The sequence below is a fragment of the Vespula vulgaris genome, chromosome 1 (assembly GCF_905475345.1).
Source record: "Vespula vulgaris chromosome 1, iyVesVulg1.1, whole genome shotgun sequence".
NCBI classification, from domain to species: domain Eukaryota; kingdom Metazoa; phylum Arthropoda; class Insecta; order Hymenoptera; family Vespidae; genus Vespula; species Vespula vulgaris.
In genome coordinates, this window is record NC_066586.1 from 279165 (window position 1) to 301059 (window position 21895).

Here is a 21895-nt window from a genome sequence, read left to right on the forward strand (position 1 = left end):
GTACGCGGCTTTTATCCCAGTAACGTAGAATTAAGTGGAAGATTAGGAAAATATGCCGTTTTCGTTCTTTCAAAGTCTACTTTTCTTCCGACTCGTCAAAATATCATTTCTATTACGTTCGTTTTCTTCCTTTTTTTTCTTTTTTTTTTATTTTTATTTTTTTATTTCTTTTTTGTTTTCTCTCTTTTTTTTTTTTTTTTTTAACAACTGGTTATCGAATCGAGAGTTTTATACGTTCGCTCGTTTTATCCTTTCTTCCATTTCTTTTTTTATTTTCTTCTTCTTATCTTTCCTTTTCTTTACCTTCCTTTCTTTTCTTTTTTAATACGCGCTTCTAATCCCTTACTTTTCGCGCACGATGAGTTTTAGAAATATGAAAGATAGGAGGAGACATAGTCGAGTTATCGCGATGTAATGTTAAAGATTATTGATTACAGTTGTGTTTTAACGTTCTACGTTGTGTTTTATTCTACAAGCCATGACATCGTGCTACAGCACTGAGCAAAATGCGATTAGTTATGTTTCGAGCGAAACCGAAGTCATAATTCGTTGCAATCTTATAGTGGATCTCGATTTCGTTGAAGAAATATAATATAAACCGTCTTTTGTGCGAGTAGTTGCTGTGTTATTGTTGATTTTTCAATGTACATAGTATTGTATCTCTTGGAAAGGATTTACATAAAACATACATACCCAGAGAGACACAAAGCAGAGACAGACAAAAATCTTTATCGTTTCATCGTACATTTCTGACAAAAAAGGTGAACACTTACAAGTTGTTTTATTTCGTTTTGGCTAGTCTTCCGCATATGGAAGGAGCAGATTGTTATATTTAAAGTTTCGCAAACGCCTATAGTGATCGTTAACGATACCCTTCCTCCCTCGAGATCAATAGAAATTTATTCGTTGTAATTTGTGACCTAGATTTGTGACCGAACTGCTGTTTAGTCGTATCCTATTACTGAACGATAAGAAATAAGTATAAATTAATTGGTAAGAGATATCGATACGTGTACGCATACGCTTCTGTCGCGCAAGGTGCTATACACGATCGTCGAGCGCCCGTCTGTTTCGATAGCCTGTCAATGGGGAAAACATGAACGAGAATCGAATGGACGACGATATTGAAGTTCGACGGCAAGATTTTTCTTAATACCCCGACGATCAGAGCGAACGAATATCGAGCCTACACACGTTTATTGCGTTTCAACTTTCTTCTTTTTTTCTTTTGGAGTGATATTTTTCGATATTAAGTAGATGAAGCCTATTAAAAAAGAAAATGAGCAAAGCATTTTATCGCATTTTTACATAGTAGCAGTAGTAAGAAACAAATCGCTAATACACACGGCTCTACGTTTCGTGCTCCAACAAAAGTCGGGGTTTCAATTATCGTTGTTACCTACGTACATATGTCTAAAGAATATGGAAAACTTTCATGACAATATCGTCCAATATATCACGATCACGGTTGTTTAAATATATATCCTTTCTTCCGAGCGTATCCGTTCACGACGCGTACCATCGGGCCACGGTTCGCGTTCGTTATCGGAAACGTAAAATTACGAGACGGCGCGGCGGTTTGCGTTGTCCTTATCGTCCAACTATGACGAGAATCAAAATTGCAGCAAGCATGGTTATCGAACGAATAAAAAACTATATAATGCTCTATGTGGCCGAATTTTCGAAATACGCTTATTACAAATATAGGAAACGATATGATGTTTGCTGCTGCCGCTCCCAAATGTCTCTCTCTATCTCTCGCTCTCTTTCACTCTCTCTCTCTCTTTCTCTCTCTGTCTCTCTCTCTCTCTCTCTCTCTCTCTCTCTCTCTTTCTCTCTCTTTCTCTCTCTCGAATGATAAATAAAGGAAAAAACATCAATATGCTTCGATGATCTTGACTGTCGCGAAAAATTTTCATTTCTGTACGCGCGATCGTCGAAGATGAAAAATTGTATCGTCGAGGAAGAGAACAAAGTGATTAAGGCCAATGTAGGTTCCTGAAGAAAATAAAAAAAGAAAAGAGAGATCGATCGTGATGGGATGAACGAGTGATTTAGCAGAATTTATTAATAATATTAAAACATTGCGATATTAATGCTCTTCCCGTTCGTGTCTTGGCATAAATATAAGCACTGATTATGGACAGACTGTTCCCGATCGTCGCGATCGAACTCGATACTTTTGGATCCTCGATATAAAGATCGTAGAATAGAAGAATCGATTAGAACAAATCTGTATACGTACAAAAAAGGAATTTCGTCCAAGAATCTTGTCGTCGATTGTCCTCGATCGAAGGAATTTCTGGTTGTCGTTCGCAAGCTCGTCGCGATTCTCGGGAACATCGTGTACAAAATTATATTTATATACGCATATATGAATATATAAATATAGTATACAGTATATATACATATATATATATTTATATGATATGTATACATATATATATATATATTTATATGGTATGTGTATATACAAATGTGTGTGTATATATATACATATATATATATGTATGTAAATTTATCTGTTATTTTTTTGGAGAGAAAGAAACGCATGTGTCTTGCTGTACGAGAGTGGAGAGAAAGAATAACGAATGGGAATTGTGTAAGTTTTCCGCGAGAATTGTGTATCGCAAGAGTAAATAAATAGATGATAAAAGAATTTATATATTTATATATATACATACTTCCGACAAGTCCAAGCATGTATATATATATATACACACATATATATATATATATATATATATATATATATATATATATATATATATATATATATATATAATATATCGTCAACACAAACGGTACACACATAAACATACACGCACTCAAGTACACCCAGAGAGAAGAGTGGGGCGCGTGCGCGTATCGGCTGTTTATCCGAGCGTGTGCTCCGAGGGATTTTTCGTTAGACTCGAGTGCGCTCTTGTGTAGAGAGGCTCGAGACGTGGGAGGAGTTAGACGAAAGAGATTATAGACTTTTAATCGGGAAGCGAGGCTGAGATGCGAGAAAAAGGACCTAGAGGAAGAAGCCTCTTCACAATCGCCTTAGAATTAGCCTTAACCTTTATGTATATGTATGTATATGTATATACCGTCTTTCTTTTTTTCGCTAGACTAACCCGTTTTTGTACTCTCTCTTTCTCTCCCTCCCCCCTCTCTCTTTCTCTCGTTTTTTAATAGACTAGTACTATCTAGGAAGAATAGTATTACTTTTTGATTTTTCTCGTACGAATCGTGCGACGTTTTCGTCGGATAAAATTGCAATTTTTCATTCAACGATTTCAATTATTTCTTCTCCAGTCGTGAAACAATCGTAAGGGCGAAAATCTCGGATCTCTCTTTGTTCTTTCTTCATTCTACGTCACTTTTCGAACGTCTTTTCAACGACGAGGCAACATCTCGTTTTTTTTACATTTGACCGCGCGTTCGCACCCTAATCACCGTGAATCTCGCGAGCAAAGAACCGTGAAATGGGCCGACAGGGTTTACCAGAGTTTGCCGAGGGACATAACGGGAAGGACGTCACGGACGATCGAAGCGTGACGACGTGGAACATTCGTTTTTTTTCCTGTCTTTTCCTTTTTTCTTTTCTTTTCTTTTTTTTTCTTTTTTCTCTTTCTTTTTTTTCTTTCTTTTCCACTTCATCTTGCTGCTCCCCGTTAACGCCGGCGATGGTAGTGGTTACGTAGTGGCTCGATGTTCAACTAACAATAAATACCATAGCTCTAGAAAATAGGAGGAAAAAAGCTTGTCGCACATTTTTTCCTACTTTCCCGAGTTACTACTTGTATTTCTAGATTCTACCATTTCTAAAGGGAGAAAGAGAAAGCGAGAGAGAAAATAAAGAAGCGATAAGGAGAAAAGTCCGAGTAGGCGTCGCGGAAGAGAGATTCTTCCTACTTTGTTTTCATTTTTTCATCTATTTTGTTTTCTTGCTCCTTGCTTCGTTTCTTCCTTCCTTCCTTCCTTCCTTGGTTGTCACTTGCTTCCTGACTCGCGATCGAAGGCACTAGACGTCGAGAAAGATCAATCGACTTGGACTCTTGGGTTAGAGAGAGGAAGACAGTTGGTTAAAGAACGAGGGAGATTAAGGGTAACGAAGAGGAACGGCCGTGTTCCGTGTTCGAACACGCTCGTTAACCGTACACAAACATACACGCATTTTCACACAGAAATAGAGACAGACAGAAAGATATCCATAGGCGTCGTCGTATATGTATGTATGTTACTTTAATCGGAAGGTTTACCGACTTCGATCCGCGAGCCTGGTACAACGTTCTTTCACTTGTACAATATGCGTGTGGCCGCTTAAAAGTATATTTTGCGTGTTCCCTCGCGCGCGCCCGTGTGGATCATACGTGTGCGTCCTCCGAGACGGTGTGTGTACGAGGGGCTATCCTCCGTGATCGACTGTAATTTTATATAATATTTGTAAGGCAAATGAATTATTATGTACAGCATACCTGACAGTAAATAATAAGTATCTACCTTATATCTATAGAGAAGGATCAAGTTACACAGGCATGCATTATGCGTGTTCCACTTTCCTCGTTCGATCGTCAGCGCTATCCAAGAACGAAGCCGGATCTCGTTTCTCCACGATTTTTCCGTCCTTTTCTTTCCCCGTCCTTCTTCTACGTTAGTTTCTTTCTTTATTTACGTAAGTTTCGAAGAAACAACGATAACGATAATCGCAACGCTTTATTTATGTTTTCCTTTATTTCGTACATAGATATATCGTTATTCCCTCTAGCGAGTTTACCTTTCCTCCGACGTATATACGTAGAGTTTGTCATCCTTTCGACACAAGTCGATCGAACGCCGAGTTGGGAAGTCACGACAGACGATTCGAGAATTCGATACTTGCAGGACTCGCTTCGCTGTGGGAACTTTGTCGTTTGAAATCCGTGTGTCGTGCGCGTCTATGTTCTATCATCATTTCCAATTCTCGTTTGCGTAGTATCGAACGTACGATGACAAGCGATGCGGATTGATTTCCGTAATTTGACGATGATAGTCGAGAACTAATTTCCTGTCAATCGCACGTCCTACAACGTACGCCATCGCTTTGAATCGACTTCGTTAGGAATCGCATTACCAAGATTTTCTGATACGGAGCGTACGACGTAAGCGAGCAGACTCTTTTTTCGATAAAGAGGGAGCGAGAGCGAGAGAGAGAGAAAGAGCTGCTGTTTCAAAAGAAACTCTCCGAGAATTTTTTTACTAAAGCCCAAGCGTATTGGAACTAATTAACGTTTCATTTCGTATCGAAGAAATTTTTAAGTAAGAATAAGACGAAAAGGTCGTCCTACATACTCGCGTTTGTAATTTACGAAGAAAAACGACGGTTACGACGTTATCGAGCGCCGTAAAAATAGTCCATTAATTTGGGGCCGATTGAAAGTAAGAAAAAATGACTTTGCCTTTTTATTTCGACACACGAGTAGCAAGATCGTATACTTTAATAGAACTCGAGAGCCGAGGGTGTCAACGGTACAGGGGAATATAAGTTCTCCTAAGAGAAAGGAAAGGGATTTTCTCGCAGTGCTTTAAGAGATCGCGTGGGAAGAATTTTTTAGCTTTCGGTGGAAGCACCAGCAGCTTTTCGGGGAAAGGCAATTAAGGGTGTCCGCCAGGTTTGCGCCACCGTCCCTCCGGAACGAAGAGAAGGCAGTTTGCCGAGAAGAAAAACGGCCGATATCAGCGGCGATGACCGGAGACGAAGGGACCGGGGATCGTTCCTCGCTCACAGAACCGTAGAAACGAACGGTAATGTCCTCGAGTCGGACAGAAATGAAATTCGCGTGATTTAGTCGTTCGAATTCACGGACAATCGGGGGAAGATAAATCCCATCCGAAAAATACTCTCTCTTCTTTCTTCTTCTCTTCCTGCTTTTTCTTTTTCTCCGGTACGCGCGCCATCTTTTGTACTTTTTCTCTTCTATTTTCACGATCGTTTCTACATCTACCATACTTGGGACGATACGCAGCGTTTTGTGTGAATTATCTCGTGTAAGTAGAAGTATTCTCTTTCGAATCGGTTTATTTTCCTTTTTTTTTTTTATACTTTCGACAACGTTCGACGGACAACAAAAACTAGAAAATATTTCATAGACGATTACCTACTCGCGTCCGTGTAGTAGTCGCTCTCGTTAGTCAACAACGAGCGACCTTTTTGACCGCTTTACACGCCGATAAGTATAGTATCTGTGAGCGTACGGCAACCGTAAACGCTGGACGAGGGTATTCTCGTAAACAGAAGGGACGATACTGTTTCTCAGCGACTAAGGTACGTCTGTGGAAAACGTAATAAATTGTCTAGTACAGGGTGCATTTTCTCGTACACCGTGTTCGCCAGCACCGAATCAAACAACGTAGAAAGCAAACGATCCTTTCTCTTGGAACGAACGATAAACCGAATTCGAGGGTTTCATCGGGGTAGACGTTATTTTTTTCAAGTCAGCCCTGACCTCGGTTCAGGCTTCTCTACGCTTCAAAGAGCCAACCGCACACGCACGAATAATCGATGGCTCGCTCGTTCTACCGATTCGCTGTTCGGGTCGGAAGGCAGGGAGAGGATGAACAGGACTACCAAGATTTCAGATTTAACCCAATTTGCAATACGAGTCGCTTCGCCGGATTGGCTCTCAGTTCCCCTCCTCCGTCCCTCTCATTCTCTCTCTCTCTCTCTCTCTCTCTCTCTCTCTCTCTCTCTCTCTCTCTCTGTCCATCCATCTATCTATCTATGTATCCATCCGTCCGTCCGTCCGTCCGTCCATCCGTCCATCCATCCATTTAGCTCTTTCTCTTTCGTTCGTACGCTAATACGAATGGTTCGATGAAGTGTCGACGTCGCTCGCAGATCAAAGCGAACGTGGGCTTTGTAAATTAGAGTCGATCCGATATGTAAACGTTCAACGCTTATTGCTAACCGTGCGTAATGCGGTAGTATCGACGGTTTGCGGTTCGTCCTTTTCGATTTAACGACGTATGCATTCTCTCGCCGCCTCATACCTCTTTTCTCTCTCTGACCGATCGAACTTTTCGATCGAGGAATTTGATCCGCGACCACTTTGAAAGTTTGGTGTCGAGTATCGTTTAAACAGGCAGACGGAGAGAAAGGAGGTTTCGGATTTAAGGCGTCTTCGCAAAGTTGATAGGTAGTAAATTAAACGGTAGAAGGAAAGATGAAAAGTACGGTATTACGTATCGGTTTATCGACCTTAATGACGTCGTAAAGAGAGTTACGTCCATTCGACCTGGATAATCCAGGATGGATCCGACACGGTAATAATAGCCGACACTAACGGAGTCCTTTCAATATTCGATTCTTCCGAACATTGGCAGATAATTACGCGATTCGTAGAATACATTAGAGAAACTCTTTGCTCCCAGCCAAGTAATCCGATGGTCGGTCGCTCCCCTCTAATGGAATCCAAATATAAATACGGCGAGCTTTACGTACTTTCCTATTCAAAATAGTACGATCTAATTTGACGAGAGAACCCGGTCCGCGTTCGAGGATTCAAAGAGGAGGAAGAAAGTTTTGATAAGAAAAAGAGCAAACGACCGATGGCCTTTGGTCGTTTGCGGTCTTTCAAAGAAACTTACAAATATATTTACAGTTGCAATTTTAAAAGCGTTTAAGTGCCATGTAAAAGTCCACTTTTAATTCCGCGCTCCTTTCGTACAACTTTACTCGTCTCTTTTTGTTTTTTGCTTTTCTCTTTTTTTCTTCTCTTTTTCACATAGATCCTCGAAACGAGAAAGGGGTGGAGGAGGAGCATAAGAAGGACGACGACAGAATCGGCCGCTTTGTCATCGGATCGTAGTCTCGCTTATTCGTTTTTATTTACCTTCTTCTTTAGACGCTTACGGACGATAATTCACCGACACGGCAGACCATTTATTTACCGTCGGCATCGGTTTCTTCGCGCGACGACGCCCGTATAAAAGGACGGATCACGAAAATTCCTCGTCTTCCTTTTTCACGAGTCGACACCACCCTCGGCGCTACTCCAACCTCTTTCGTTTCATCCATCTCGATGCGTTTCCATTGGATACGCGAGACAAAATGGACACGAGAAAAGTCTTTGGCAAATCGTTCGTTCATCTCGAATTGGCTACACGTTATAATCCCATATCCGCGTCCGTCCATGTACGTTTGTGCATACGTACGCATTTTATTCGAAAAAAAAAAAACTTTTAACGATTTGCTAAAAATTTGGAGAAAAGAATCACTCGTTTGAGAATTCCTGGCACGGGTACGAGCGTTCTCTTTGCTTCCACTAATCGAATCGAATTGAATTTTCATTCGGCCCTCGTTCGGGAGAGCATTCGATCCTTTGGGATCGACCACCTACGCTAGGAAGCCAATAAAAATTAACGTTTTATTTGAAAAAATCGGCCTGCTCTATTTCTCCTCTTTTTTTCATCGACGAAAACGACACACAGATTTGTTCAACGAAGGGACGTTGAATAACGAAGGATATAGGATTTGTTTTAATAATCCTTCCACGTCTCTACGACCTTAGTTTCGATCGAAGAGAAACTAGCTCGGATTTCTTCTTTGTAAAGAAACGATAAGAGGAGAGGAAGAGATCTCTTTGTCAAGACGCTGGCTGGCTTCGTTAACCTAGAGAATTCTCGGTCTATGACCGAGAAATCGATTGGATGCTAATCAGAATCTTCTTTCGCGTAAGCCACATAAAAGTAGCAATTTTTCGATTTCGAGATAAAAAAGGAGTGATACTTCCGCGGAGATACGTAAATCCTCGATGGATAAGATGTCCTACGACTTGAAATGTCCGCCATTTCCATCGGTTCGACGATCGAGATCGAACATCGATATTCACGTATATCCAAATACGACGATAGCTTTTCACCAAGTGGATTTATGTCGAAGGAACTGAGAAAGGTCGGGAAAAGGAAATGCAACGATCGCGATTTCGCATCGAAAAGAATATTGTCGTCGATCGGATAATTCGGACGAGGAGTGAGAGTGAGAGAAGAACGGAGAAAGGGAGGATGCGTGTAGAGGAATTTTTGGGCAGCAGTCGGCCTCGTTATGCTGTAAAATCTGAAATCGATTGGAGAACCCGGACCGTGTCGGGGCGTCTGCGCGACGCACACGTCGACGCAGACGCCGAGGTTGCTCGTCAGGTCGATAGCGAGCCCTGCTTAAACTCTACGAACGAACTTTGCCGATGGTCCGTGAGGGAAAGAGAGAAAAAGAAGGTGGATGAGAAGGAGTTGGACCAAGAGAGGGAGAGGGACGGAGTTAGAAGGGATGAGACGGAAAGAGGGTGCGAGGGATGAGAAAGAGGATGGATCGGTTCTCTCGGCTCTACTTACGAAAGACGGACATCATTGCGTCGACGAATTAATTACGGCCGATCCTTAGGTCCCCTTTATAACGCCTTCCGTCCTCGAAACCAGGTCGGTAGGCACCTCTCTCTCTTTCTCTCTCTCTCGAACGTATCTACCATCCGCTTATGGAGACTCGATTTGCCGGGTAAAAGAGCAAAGGCCAAATTCCCAATCCCTTTTCTCTCGGACAAGCCGATACTCTTTCGATGGGTCCTAGGATGAATCTCAAGCGATCGTCTTACGTCGAAAAAATACGTACGACTTTTTTTCCAAAATGATACCCAAAGTTATTTATTTACGATCGATTATATACGAGGATGAAATATCGAAAAACTCGTAAATCTTCGATCGTAGATCTTTGTGGCAATGCCGTCAAGGGTAAAGGGAGAATAAAGGAATTTGTCGCGAAAAGAGGCGAGAGATAAATTTCACGGATTAACTTGGACGTTCGGCTCGGCTGTCCGTAAGATTGCGCTCGATGAGCGAACACTATTCTACACGTGGTACGGAAAGATAAAGCGTTCGCGCGCGTACTCCCGATAAAGGGCATCCTTTTAAAAGCGATTTACGTGAAACGAGTCCTTATCCTTATCCGCCTATCGATAAATATTGATTCTTCACGGTAGAATGGAAGGAAATAGGACAATCGCGAGCACGGAGAAATTTATTCATATACACACCGACGCGTAACACGGATCCTTTCATTCGTATGTAAATGATTTCCTGGCTCCGCTATCTACTCAGAGAAAAATTGATCTTCGTTCGTTCGTTCACGAGATTAACTCGAAACGACGAAGAGAGGCGGAGACAGGGGCAGAGAGAGAGAGAGAAAAGCACTCGAACGACGCGGCTCAAAGGACAAAGTAGTTCAATTGATAAAAATATCGAGCGCAAAAACGCGCGCGATCGAGCTCTCGAGATCGCGCTTTTACAGTTTTTTCCTGTTGTCGAGTGGAAAATGTCGTTTTTTGGTCGATCGTCGATCGAATGTGTTCTCGTTAAAGAAAAAGGGCCGATATATATATATATATAACGAGAGAGAGAGAGAGAGAGAGGAGGCTCCAAACGGATGAACGAAGGGAGAGAAGGAGAAACGAATGAACGTGGGCGTCGTTCGAGTCGAAGCAATAAAACGCGATTCAGCATCGATATTCCGATGAAAGTGGCACTCGTTAAATTAAAAGGCGTGTCCTGCTGGAAGACAAATTGGTCGCGGAAAAGAGGACAAAGGCCGTTTTCCCTCTCTTTCTCTTTCTCTCTTTGCGGTTTGCCGAGCTCTCGAATCCACCTGTCAGCTGATTACAAGGACGAATCGCGTTTCGCTGAAAATCGTTCGCGTTGCCGATAAAATAATCGCGAGATACTGCACCAAAGAGAGTCAACGGAAAGAAAAGACGCATCTTTACGGTACTCCCTTTTCCGTTCGATTTTCATCTCGAAGACGGAAAATCACGAAGAGAAAGAGAGAAAGAGAGAGAGAGAGAGAGAGAGAGTAAAAGGAGAAACGAAATTCCGTTGGAAGGAGTACATCACGCCGGAACGCACGTATCCTTGGAGAAAAGGTACAAAGATTCTTCGAGGACATACCATCGGACGCTCGATATTCCGATAAAATTGGCATTCGTTTAATAAAAAGGAGCCATGGGTCCGGACATCGCTATCTTCTTGAAAAGAGATGGAATATTATCGAGAGAAAAAGTTTCACTGGTTTCTTGTTTCCGGTCTATTCACCAAAGAAATTCGCTTGCGTACGAGAAACACGTGAGATGCGTTGAAATTTCCACGAGCTTACATTTCCGCGCGTACGCGAGAGAGAGAGAGAGAGAGAGAGAGAGAGAGAGAGAGAGAGAGAGCTTGCGCAGCTTGAAATTAATCTGAAAATCACTAAGAATTTGCAATAAGGATTTTACTCGGAGTAGAATTCGTTTTAAAGGCGATAACTAATACCTACATAGCTCTGGATTTTTGCTTTCTTCTCAAACCATCTTGGAATTTATTAGACATATTTCTCGAACGATATCGAGATTCAAAGAGAGCCAATAGAGTCGACGAGCATCGTCTGGTTAAGTGGAGTATAAGAAGAATCGGGATAAGACTTCTTCGTCCCCTCAAGGAGACCGCCTATGTTCCCTCTTTCTCTCTGTCTCCGTCTCTCGTTTATCTAGCGTGCGTTCGAAAGCCGCGAAACCTATGCTCGATAATGCTATAAATCCCAAAGAGCACCGACTCCACTTCGGGTCGAGGCTTTGCCTTAAGCCCCACGATAGATCGCTCGACGTGACGAACGTTGTTAAATAAATTCGACGGGGCCTTGGATGGGTCCTGGATAAAATTATTTTTCAATGCTCGCATCATCCTCGAATATCCGTTTCGTGACTTGTCTCTCTCCTTTATCTTAAGCTCGTATTATACGTGACATATCACGTAGGTACCTATATTCGCATTTTTTATGGTAAACTATAGCAAAAAAGAAAGAGAAAAATTAATAAGAAGCGTTGAAACGCGCGCTCGAAAGCCACCTTTGAAACGTTTTACAATGCATATTCATAGATGCGCGAGCGGAACTCCTACATGTGCATTTACATACGAATTCCAAACTCCATATATGCGTTGCAGATCGAAGAATGCATGTTGCTTCGAATGAATATTACCGACGCTTTTTTCCCTTCCTTTTCTCACAATTTAGTTTCAGTTTCGGTCGTTCCTTCGAGCACGAATGGTGGAATCAAAGGAAGTGCTCGCGAAAATTAGAAAACTTTTCGAGGTTTATTTTCCACGGCATGAGAATACCCGCCGTATGTCTTGAAAAAGAGAAACGGAAAATTAAAAGTCGTACAAACAACACTGTTACGGACACGTAAGCGAGTTTCTCGGGGTTGTTTTCAAGTATTTCACCAGCGAAGCGCGACCTTCACGATACTCGAGAGAGAAAGAGAGAGAGAGAGAGAGAGAGATCCTTTAACGATTACTAAAACTCGACAGACATCTTTGATTTTTTTATCTTTTCTATTTTTTATTACAGTCTCGCGCGCGCAAAAGGATATAGTTAATAGAAAGTTCATTCGAAAAAGGGGTTAACTCTGTTACAATCGAGCTTCGATGTTTTCGTTTCTCCGTTCAAATTCTTGGATCACGGACAAGAATAATCGGTATCGAGTCAAAATTATTTATTTTAATAAATTCTGCTTCTTCAGAATTTACGTCCGACTATATTTAAACTCTTCTACTGAAAGTTCGGTTAATCTAATCAAGAAGTCGCGTTAGCGTTTCGTTTATCGAATTTTTATTGGCCAAAGGACGGAGTGCGAATGAAACGTAAGGGAGAGAGACGAAGGGAGTAGGAAAAAGAGTGACAAGGATTCTGTTACGTAAGATACTTTTATTTTCGCGAGAGAGAAATGTCTCTCCGACTGATAGCCAGATCGACTTTAGATGCGTTCGCCTTTTATACTTTGACAGCTGCCTTCTTGGAGAATCCGAGAAATTTTAAAGAAATTTGACTCGCAGCATCTTTGTCGCCTCGTTCCAAGCTTTTTCTCGAATACGTTTCAAGGAGTTTAAAGTTTCGCAAAAGTCTCTGTTGCCCTTTTCTCTTTAGAAAATATTTTTTCGCGGAATTCTCTAGCGAATTGAAATCGTGGAAGAGACTCGGAGTCGACGAGGGAACGTCCAAGGGCAGTCGACGTAGCGCGAACAACGAAAGTGTCAAAAATGAGACGGTTTTCTGCGTCGACAAGTTTTTCACGCGTAGAAAAAACATTACGAATGTCTTTTGCGTTCAAACGCATCTAAGGATAAGATATGAAAAAGTACTCGATAGGTAATAAAGTTTCTTTATAGATCGTCACACGGTTTGATCTACCAACGGAAATTCATTATTAGCACAAAGAAAGTCATCGCGCTTTCCCGGGGAGAGAAAAGAGGCACGAACAATTTTCTGATAATACAATTTCGTTCGGTCGGCGAACGTAGTCATCGTCGCTACTAGTAATTCGAAAGAATGTTTTCTCTTTTTCGTTGCCAAACGTCTTTGCTTTCTCTTTCTCTCTCTCTTTCTCTGTCTTTCTCCTGGATAATATTCGCAAATTGCTAGTACTGCAATTTCCCCCACCTGGCTACAGGCACTTCCATCGCTTTACGGCCGGCACTTCGGAAAATACATCGCGATTCTCGTTAAAACTTGCCCGACGACCGAACGCGCGATGTTAGCACGATACAATAAGTCATCCTGCCCGATGTAATAACAAGAATTCCGCTTTAAAAATGGCACGTTTTTAATCCTCGATTGCCGCAGTTGTCGTGGCAGCTGGGCTTTTTCAGAGAGACGCACTTTAGGTATTCGTTTTCTTCTTTTCTTTGTTTTTCTTTTTCCTTTTGGTTCTTTTGTCTTTTAATGCCACACTGGAAATTTTTACGCAACGGCAGAATATAAAAAAGCTATCACGGCGAGTAAATAGAAATATTGTCAAAGTATCATTGTTTTATTCGGTGACGCAAACGTTTTTAAAGCGCATTCTTTTGACGAGAGAAAAATGTACAAAGAAAATTCATGAAACGACTTCCACAAAGGGAAATTGCGACGGAAAGAGGGAGACAGAGGAAGCAGAGTTTATATAATTATTACTTCAAATCTGTTTCAAGTCGAGTACTTTACTTCGGTAAGAGGCGTCATCCGCACAAATACGACGTAACGAACGTGTAAAGATTCGCCGGTTTTCTTTCGAAATGGTAAAGAGATCGAATGGTAAAGAACGGTACGGCGCGATATATCGATATACAGCAAAATTATTAAACGCGACGGAATACCCCAGGGAAATTTAAGTTGTTTTCATTCGGGAGAAGCACGTTTGTTCGTTCCATCCGATTGCTCGTCGAGATACGACGAACAAACAAAGCGTGAAAACACGCCATCCTCCCTGCTTACTTTACAGACAGCATGAATAATAGCGGCGTAGAAAATACGGAACGGTACTAGCCGATTTTCCAGGTACGCCGATGGAAATGGAAGCCATCATACTTAAAATCAAATTTGACGATGGTCGATGTATCGAAGGAGAAATATGAATTTTCCATCTTTGTCTACGGAAGTACGGCGTCATAAGGAATAAAAGAGAGGGAGAGGAAAAAAGGTCGTTAACGTTCCTCATTTTTCCTTTCTCTCTTCACCGACGTATACTTGGAAAATTCGGTCGGCTTGTTTACGACGACGCAACGAACGGCGATAAACTCGATCTAACTCGAGCCGTGCGACTACGACTGGTACGTTTGCCGTGAAAGAAAGAGAAGTACAGCGAAACGATGTGCAAGAAGAGATAGTAAGAAAGAAGAAGAGAGGACGGGAAAGTACCAGGAAAGCGAGCGTGGAGTAGGAGCCAGGCCACGGGGACGTTACTATACGCTGCTGCGTTCGTTCATCGAGCTAACTTTCTCGTTTGTAAGCTCCACGGTTGATTCACCACTTCGATCTCCCCGGTGATATTGAGAATTTTGCAGGAAAAGTCAATAAATAGTTCGCCTCTAGAAAGACAAATCGACGATCAAAGGATGTAGAACGATTTTTCAGATACCACTTTATTATTTAGTCGCATCGATGTAAATTTTACGAGTCGGTAGGATAGAATTTTGTATTAAATTTATTTGGAAGGAACGATACATTTCAAAGTGTCGATTAAATGCGTGGGTACATGCAACACGTAGGTAACTACCGCAATCTCAAAGCGATCTCTCCAAGAAGAAGATAAAAAAGCCACCTTAGGGCCGAGGGAAGAAACAAATTATATTTGCAGGACACTTTACACGTGTTTCTTACTTTCGACGTGTTCTTCGATCTCACTTCTCTCATATCCTTGATCCGACGTACGTGATAGAAATGATCATTCGAAAGGAATATTCGATACGTGTCTCACATAATAAACGCAAACAGCGTTTTACCCGTTTCTATTTGGTAAATGGAATAGGATTTCGACGAACATAAATTCTTCTTTGTTTCTATGAAAATTGGGAAATCAAGAAGGCTTAACATCCATCGAGTCGGTGAGATTCGAAAGGTCTTGGCCATCCCGGTACACAATTGTTATTAAAGTTTAATCGATTAGCTTCCTCAACGCGGTACGAGGACGCTTGATCTAGGATCTCGGACGACGTCCGAGGAAGGAGATGATGAATTTTACGGTGAGACGCCTCTCTTACTCTTCCAGTAAAATTTCTTCTTCTTCTTCTTCTTCTTCTTCTTCTTCTTCTTCTTCTTTCGTATTTCTTCTATCTCGGAGAAAAGATTTGAAGTTTTCTTTCTTGAAAAAGCACCTAACCTATTCCACTGCTTTCTTTGTATTTGGAAATAAATCCACGGGGAAGAATCTTGATAAGGAAAACGGAAGAGACACGTTTAATACGTACGTACGTAAGTACATAGATACAGTGGGAATACGAAAACCTACATAGCGAAATGAAATGAGATTCTGGAAGATTTCGCGTTTCATATGTTCGCATTCTCGAGGGAACGCATTCTATAAAGAGTGTAACAGTTCGACGAAAGTGAATCATTTCAATGAACTGTATTCGATTCGCCGTAAGAGAATTTATATTTTGCTCGATTTCAAAGCGAACGTACGAAAATCTCGTCGGAAGATTTTCCTTTGCGAAAATATATTGAGTTTCTTTTACGAAGCGAAACATAACGCGGAACGAACGTTAAGCTTTTCCCTATTATATAGCATTCGATGAGAGGTGAGAACATCCGAAACGAATTTGCTCGAACGAAAATCGAACTTTCGAAATTTCTGATCCGCTTTGTAACCGGAGAACGCATTTTTGCAAAATTAATTTCAACTAGAATTAATCTCTATCGTATTAGATCGCATTCGCAATTTATCCAGAGTCCTTTAATACTAAAACTCGCTAATAATTTCGGCTTAGCCGTTTCTCCTGCATTTAAATGAATTTTGATTACAACTTCTCTGTGAGATCGTACGAACGCGATCCGGATGATGGAAGCATTAATATTAATAACGCATGAGATGTAATCTGCTTTTCTAAATTTACTTATGGAACTTGTATTCTTCGAATCAGTTAGCATCGATCTAACTTGAAATCATATTTCAAAAAAGATTATAACTTTACGAACAGAGCTACCTGTTGAATAGAAACGGTCATAATTGAGAAGAAAAATCTTTTTAACGTCGAGATACGAAGGGAATATTCGCAAAGGGTACCTAAGATCTTTCTTACGACGGACCGTATAAAAAATGTACGAGTCGTAAATATCTATGACGAGACCAAAGAAGAAAATCGGGGACGTGGATACAGTGTTTTTCTTTCGTTCTTTTATTGCCTTTTTATTAAACGACGAAATTGATTAATCAAAATCCAATCTGTAGCGGTGTTGCAAGGGCGGAGAATTCAAATTCGTTCGTCGCGGTCGAATTCGGAGAATTTCCGCGAGGTTACGAATCGAGAGAGAGAGAGGAGGGAGAGATAGGAGGATGGAAAGAGGGCTCGAGAGAGAGAGAGAGAGAGAGAGAGAGAGAACTACGTGCCGGAACGTGGTTCTTCTTTACTGGTGCAGCGCGACGCGAGGAACGATAAACGTGTCCGAGGTAGGAGAAATATCGTTTTGGAAGCAGAGAGAGGGACGTTCAACGTCCAAGCACCGTTACTGCACATCTGGCGCTGTCTCCATGAATATAAGCTCGTACCACTGGCACCGGTAGTACCGCTGCACTGGTAGCAGTAGCACTAGAACTAGCTCCATCTCCAGCATCTCCGTCTCGTTCTTCCTCCGTACTCTCTTCATCTTCGTATAGCTCCTATACGCGCGCACATACACACACACACACACACACACATCTTTCTTTCCATCTCCTTCTCTTCCTCCTCCGAGTAGCCACTCTCGAGAAAGTTTCGCCACGATGCTCGGAGCTAGAGCGGTGTCAGTGGGAGGTGGGAGGAGAAGGAGAAGGAGAGCTGGAAAGGAAGAGAAAAGGAGAGAACACGGAGCTCGACGAGCCCCAGCTACCGTAGTCCCTTTCGAAGAAGGTAACCGCGTCGTATGGTCTATTCAGTCAGAACGTTCCATATCGTCTCTGTCGTTTCTGTTGCCTCTAGAAGAGAAAGAGACAGAGAGAGAGAGAGCTGAAGGAGGCGGAGGGTAATCGTTTGCGAACTCCCTTCCTGCCAACTTCTTTCGTGGCAGAGCGAACGGAAGAAAACTAAAGGAAGAGTTCTCGGATAACAGACGCTGCATTTCGGAATCAATTTATTCTCTCTCTCTCTCATGGGACACTGGCCGATATTCGACGATACTTCTCTTCGATCTATGTTCCTTTAACGTTCCGCTACCTTATTCTTCTTTGTCTTATTTCTTTCTTATTCGTGACCCTACTGCTCGAGATAAAAGAGAAAAGAGTTATCGGTACGGGATAAAAAACGTGAATACATCCTAACTCTGCAAGGGTCGTATTTCGATAATTACCGTCGAACGTAGAATACGCGGATATGGCTGACTCGAGATTCGCTTCGGTCTCCATATATAGACGCGGTTTGATCAGATTTTCATAAGGTCTGGAGCTCCGTCGGGGCGATAAACTTCTAAAGGATGTCAATAACCGTGGCAAATTCATTTTCGTGGATATTTATAGACAAAACGTGAATATATAATTCAGCTGAAATTCTTCGTCGGCACTTATTAATTTCTTTTCTATTATTTTCTGTTTGTTTCTAATCGAATTAATCTTCGTTCGATATTCCTTAATATCAGCTTTTAACCGACTCGTCACAGCTCGTAGTCGACATCGACGAGTCTTGTTTTCTTCGTCATTGGCAGCATCGTCGACTCCGTCTCTCCGAGTCCTATTCTGGGATATACTAGACTAACGTGGGGTAGCTAGGCTGCCAGCCAGGCCAACAGCATCGTCTCTCCTTTTATCGCGAACGAGTAGAAGGTTGACAGAGACCGGTCTGAAGCCACAAACTAATTACGACCCGGGGCGCCGTCGAGAGTAGAGGCGCCGATGGCACACGCTGGGGTTGCACACCACCGATGGTGGCTCGGAGGAAGAGTAGGAGAAGAGAGAGAGAGGAAGAGGGTCGACGGAGAATACCACTGTCGTTAGCACCGAACCGGGGGAATGGACTCTGCTCCGTTCTATGTACATATACTCCACCGTCGATACTTCTCCTCCTACCAAGTTACTCTTACTAACTCGTCCTTTTCACGTAGTCCGTTATACCATCGGTTCGACGTCGATCGCTTCAAATTTTCTTTTTCCGACAGATTTTGTAAATTATCTTTCTTCTTTCGACCAGCTCGTAGAGGGATCCATTAACCGATCTAAACGAAACTTTCTCGTTGGAAAATGCATAAAGCGTCCGGTCAAAATATTCTCGTTAATATCATTATTAACGATTAACCGTTTCCTCCGTAAGATTATTTAAAATTCCATCCGTTTCCGTATATTTGAATTACAACTTGGTTGCATTCAACGTCTACTACTAGTCGACGTTATTATTTGATCGTTTTACAACCTCCATTGCGAGCGAGGCGTTCTCTACTGCAGCGTTCTAATATTCGACCGCTAAACTAAAACGTGTTTAGAGCGTGTCGAGAGTCAAGTGGCTAGTCCCTGAAAGCCAGCTAGTCGACGCAACGCAGAAAGCATTCTCGTGCTTTGTGTCTTCTCGTATTAAACGCGGACAAACTATTTACGTGGCTTGGAATAACGCGATAACGCATTGTTATCAAGTTTTCCCTCCCCTCCCTCTCTCTACCTAACTGTCTACCCATTTTCGAAACCATAAATTTTACCGAATAATTTATACAAGGGTAATGATACGATTAGAAAGAGAATCGATTTTGAAGAAATGATTTCATCGTTTGCGTATGTTTCTTCTCAAAGCCTATCCCGTGAATTATACTTCTCCGTTTTCATCGAAAGGCATCGTTGAGTCGCTCGAGTACGTCCAGCTCGAGTGTACGCTCGGAAGTCGAGTATAACGCGAGACGAAGCGCCGTAATTCGCGGCAAAATGCCTTCATCGTACCGATGCTATCTGGGTCCGGGTTGGTGTGCGCCGACGCAATTAAATCCTCGAGCTCCTAATTCGAGCCTCCTCCTCGTTCTCCTCGTTATCGTCCTTGGCGTTGGCGATGGCAGCAAGAGAATGTGGATGAGAAAGAGAAGGGAATAGGAGATGATGATGGGAAGGATAGGGTGGTCGACTTAATTGAACTGTATAGATCTAACGACGTAATTGCTAAGACGATTTAGAATACGTAAACGAGAGTGTATGCTTTGAGCTGCCAAGCGACTAGTCGAAGAGAACGAGAGAGAGAGAGAGTTTAGCAAAAAATATGGAAAGAAGAAAAAGGGAGAAACTTGTCTCGAAGGAAGTTAATTGGCTCGTTCCTCTCGAAGAATATGAGAAATTTGGCTTGTCTTGGAACGTAGTTCACATAAGAATCGATCAATTATGTAGATTCAAAACGCTCAAAGCTTTTCAGCTTCTCGGAGACTCTCTTGGTCGTTCCATTCGATAATCCGTTTTAAGAAGGTAACATCTTTGACATAATTCTATGATCAGCGACATGTGCGACACGATTCACTCGCAGAAAATGTCCTCATAGAGGAACCGTAAAAGCGTTTAATCGATCTCGACGTATAGATAACGCTTTCTGGAGTATCGAGAACACAAGAAAATGCGTTCAACGTGTGCGACGTTATCGAGAAGGCGATATCTCTTTGGAGAAAACGATGAAAGCATTTATTTCCGAAGAGAAATGTGTATCGTTCGATCAAAGCGGACTTTTTCTTACGAATCCGGCCAGCTTACTTATCGTCCGCGTAAGAGCCGCTTCGATTTCACTCGGAAAATATTCAAATGAGTTTCTACAAAAGGAAATCTCGTTCGAAAGATATGTTACAACGCTATCTTTGCGACTGTGCAATGGGAATTACAACCTTCTCTCTCTCTCTCTCTCTTCCTCTCTCCCTTTGTGCATCTAGTATTTTACTCGCTTTAGTAATGAAAAGAAAAATTAGAAATATGCGATTATCATTAGCGAGATTGTCGGGAATGGAAGAGACGTCGCGTAATGTTCGCAATCTTTGCCCCAAGCTCGGAAACGCAAAGACGTCGGTGTATCCCTGTACATTGATACGAAGGGCGAGAGAGCAGCGGAAAGAGAAAAATGGCTTTTCGAGGGATTAAGAGGTCACGTGCCCGGCGGTCGAGGGTAAATGCAGACCGGGTCGAACATCGCCGAGGGATTATCGCTACACTTTTGCAATAAGTACGTTACCTTGTTCTTGTCCACGAACGGACCATGATCCCAGCCCGATGATGAACCCTTCGATCGACTCTCTCTCTCTCTCTCTCTCTCTCTCTCTCTCTCTCTCTCTCTCTCTCTCTCTCACCCTCTTTCTTTCCTCCGTGCTCCAACTTTTTCGCACGATGTATCACTCCGGCATCGAAACGACTTTCGAGGGCTTACAACGTTCGACGATTCAACGTTCCTCGAAATCTCTCGATCACTTTGGAATTTATGTTTCGAGGGTAGAAAGATCACGAGGGTGAAGGAGTTTGAAAAACCCTTAAGATGATTCCCATGCGGAGAACGCTTTTCGACGACTGTAGATTGTAGGAAAAAATATATAACCGGTAGGGAGGAGATAGAACAACGCAGACTCGCAATCATCTTCGCCGTACCTTTGACGCACTGCGCTGCAAGCACGACCCTCGCGAGGGCTGCTCGCTTCTTTCCTTTACGAAAATAACTTCGACCTCCGACCTATTGTTATCCTACGGATTGATGCGTTGTCTTTTTGAAACGTCCATCGTCTAACTTCGCATGGCCATCTTTGAAAAACGTGCGCGGAAAAAGCGGCAATAAATGCGATCAATTTTTAAAGGGGACTGTCGTTGAAATGCGGATCCGTTGAAAAATTCTGTAAAAAAGATGTCCGCGAACGTTTCCACGGAAACGAGTATATCGAACGTCCTTTTTGCGATTTTATCGAATGAAAATAATTCGAAAAACAGATAGGAGATGATTCTACCGAAGTAAAGAAATCGGTCGCTATGAAACGATTTGAAAGGTCCACGGTTTGAAATCGAAACGGTGAACGTCTCGTATGAAAAATACGATCGTTATCCGAGGGGGAATTTGATCCGGCGAAGAAGTAGAAATGGCAAGCAGCGAACAATTTAACCGTTTCTCGGCGTTAAGTCGACGCTCATTACCGATGTAAGTCGCGTCTCGTGAAAGCGCGCCTTCGCGAACGTAGGCGGTCTGTAACTTTTGACAATCCAGATAGAGGAAGCCGTTATTTCGCTACTTACGAGCCATTACCGCGTACTCCTCGATTCCAACTCGTACCTAGCTACCTACCTACCTAACTACCTACCCACCCACCCACCTACCTATCTACCTTTCTCCTCTCCCGATTATTATTTGCATAATTCGGAGTGTTGGCCCGATACGGACGAGAATTTGCTCGTTCACGCGAGCAAAGTGAAACGTGTCCTTT

General features: G+C 42.3%; 1 long non-coding RNA gene across 2 annotated transcripts; it reads right to left on the minus strand.

Moving 5' to 3' along the window:
* Positions 1 to 3138: 3138 nt before the first annotated feature.
* Positions 3139 to 21073, minus strand: LOC127072044 (uncharacterized). 2 transcript variants are annotated; one of them, XR_007785305.1, is made up of 3 exons: positions 20668 to 21073; positions 4492 to 5051; positions 3139 to 4413 (listed from the first exon to the last, which is right to left on the minus strand). It is a non-coding gene; the product is annotated as an uncharacterized LOC127072044 (long non-coding RNA). The 2 variants fall into 2 exon arrangements; XR_007785304.1 differs by lacking the exon at positions 20668 to 21073 and having other exon boundaries at positions 4492 to 6055.
* Positions 21074 to 21895: the final 822 nt, after the last annotated feature.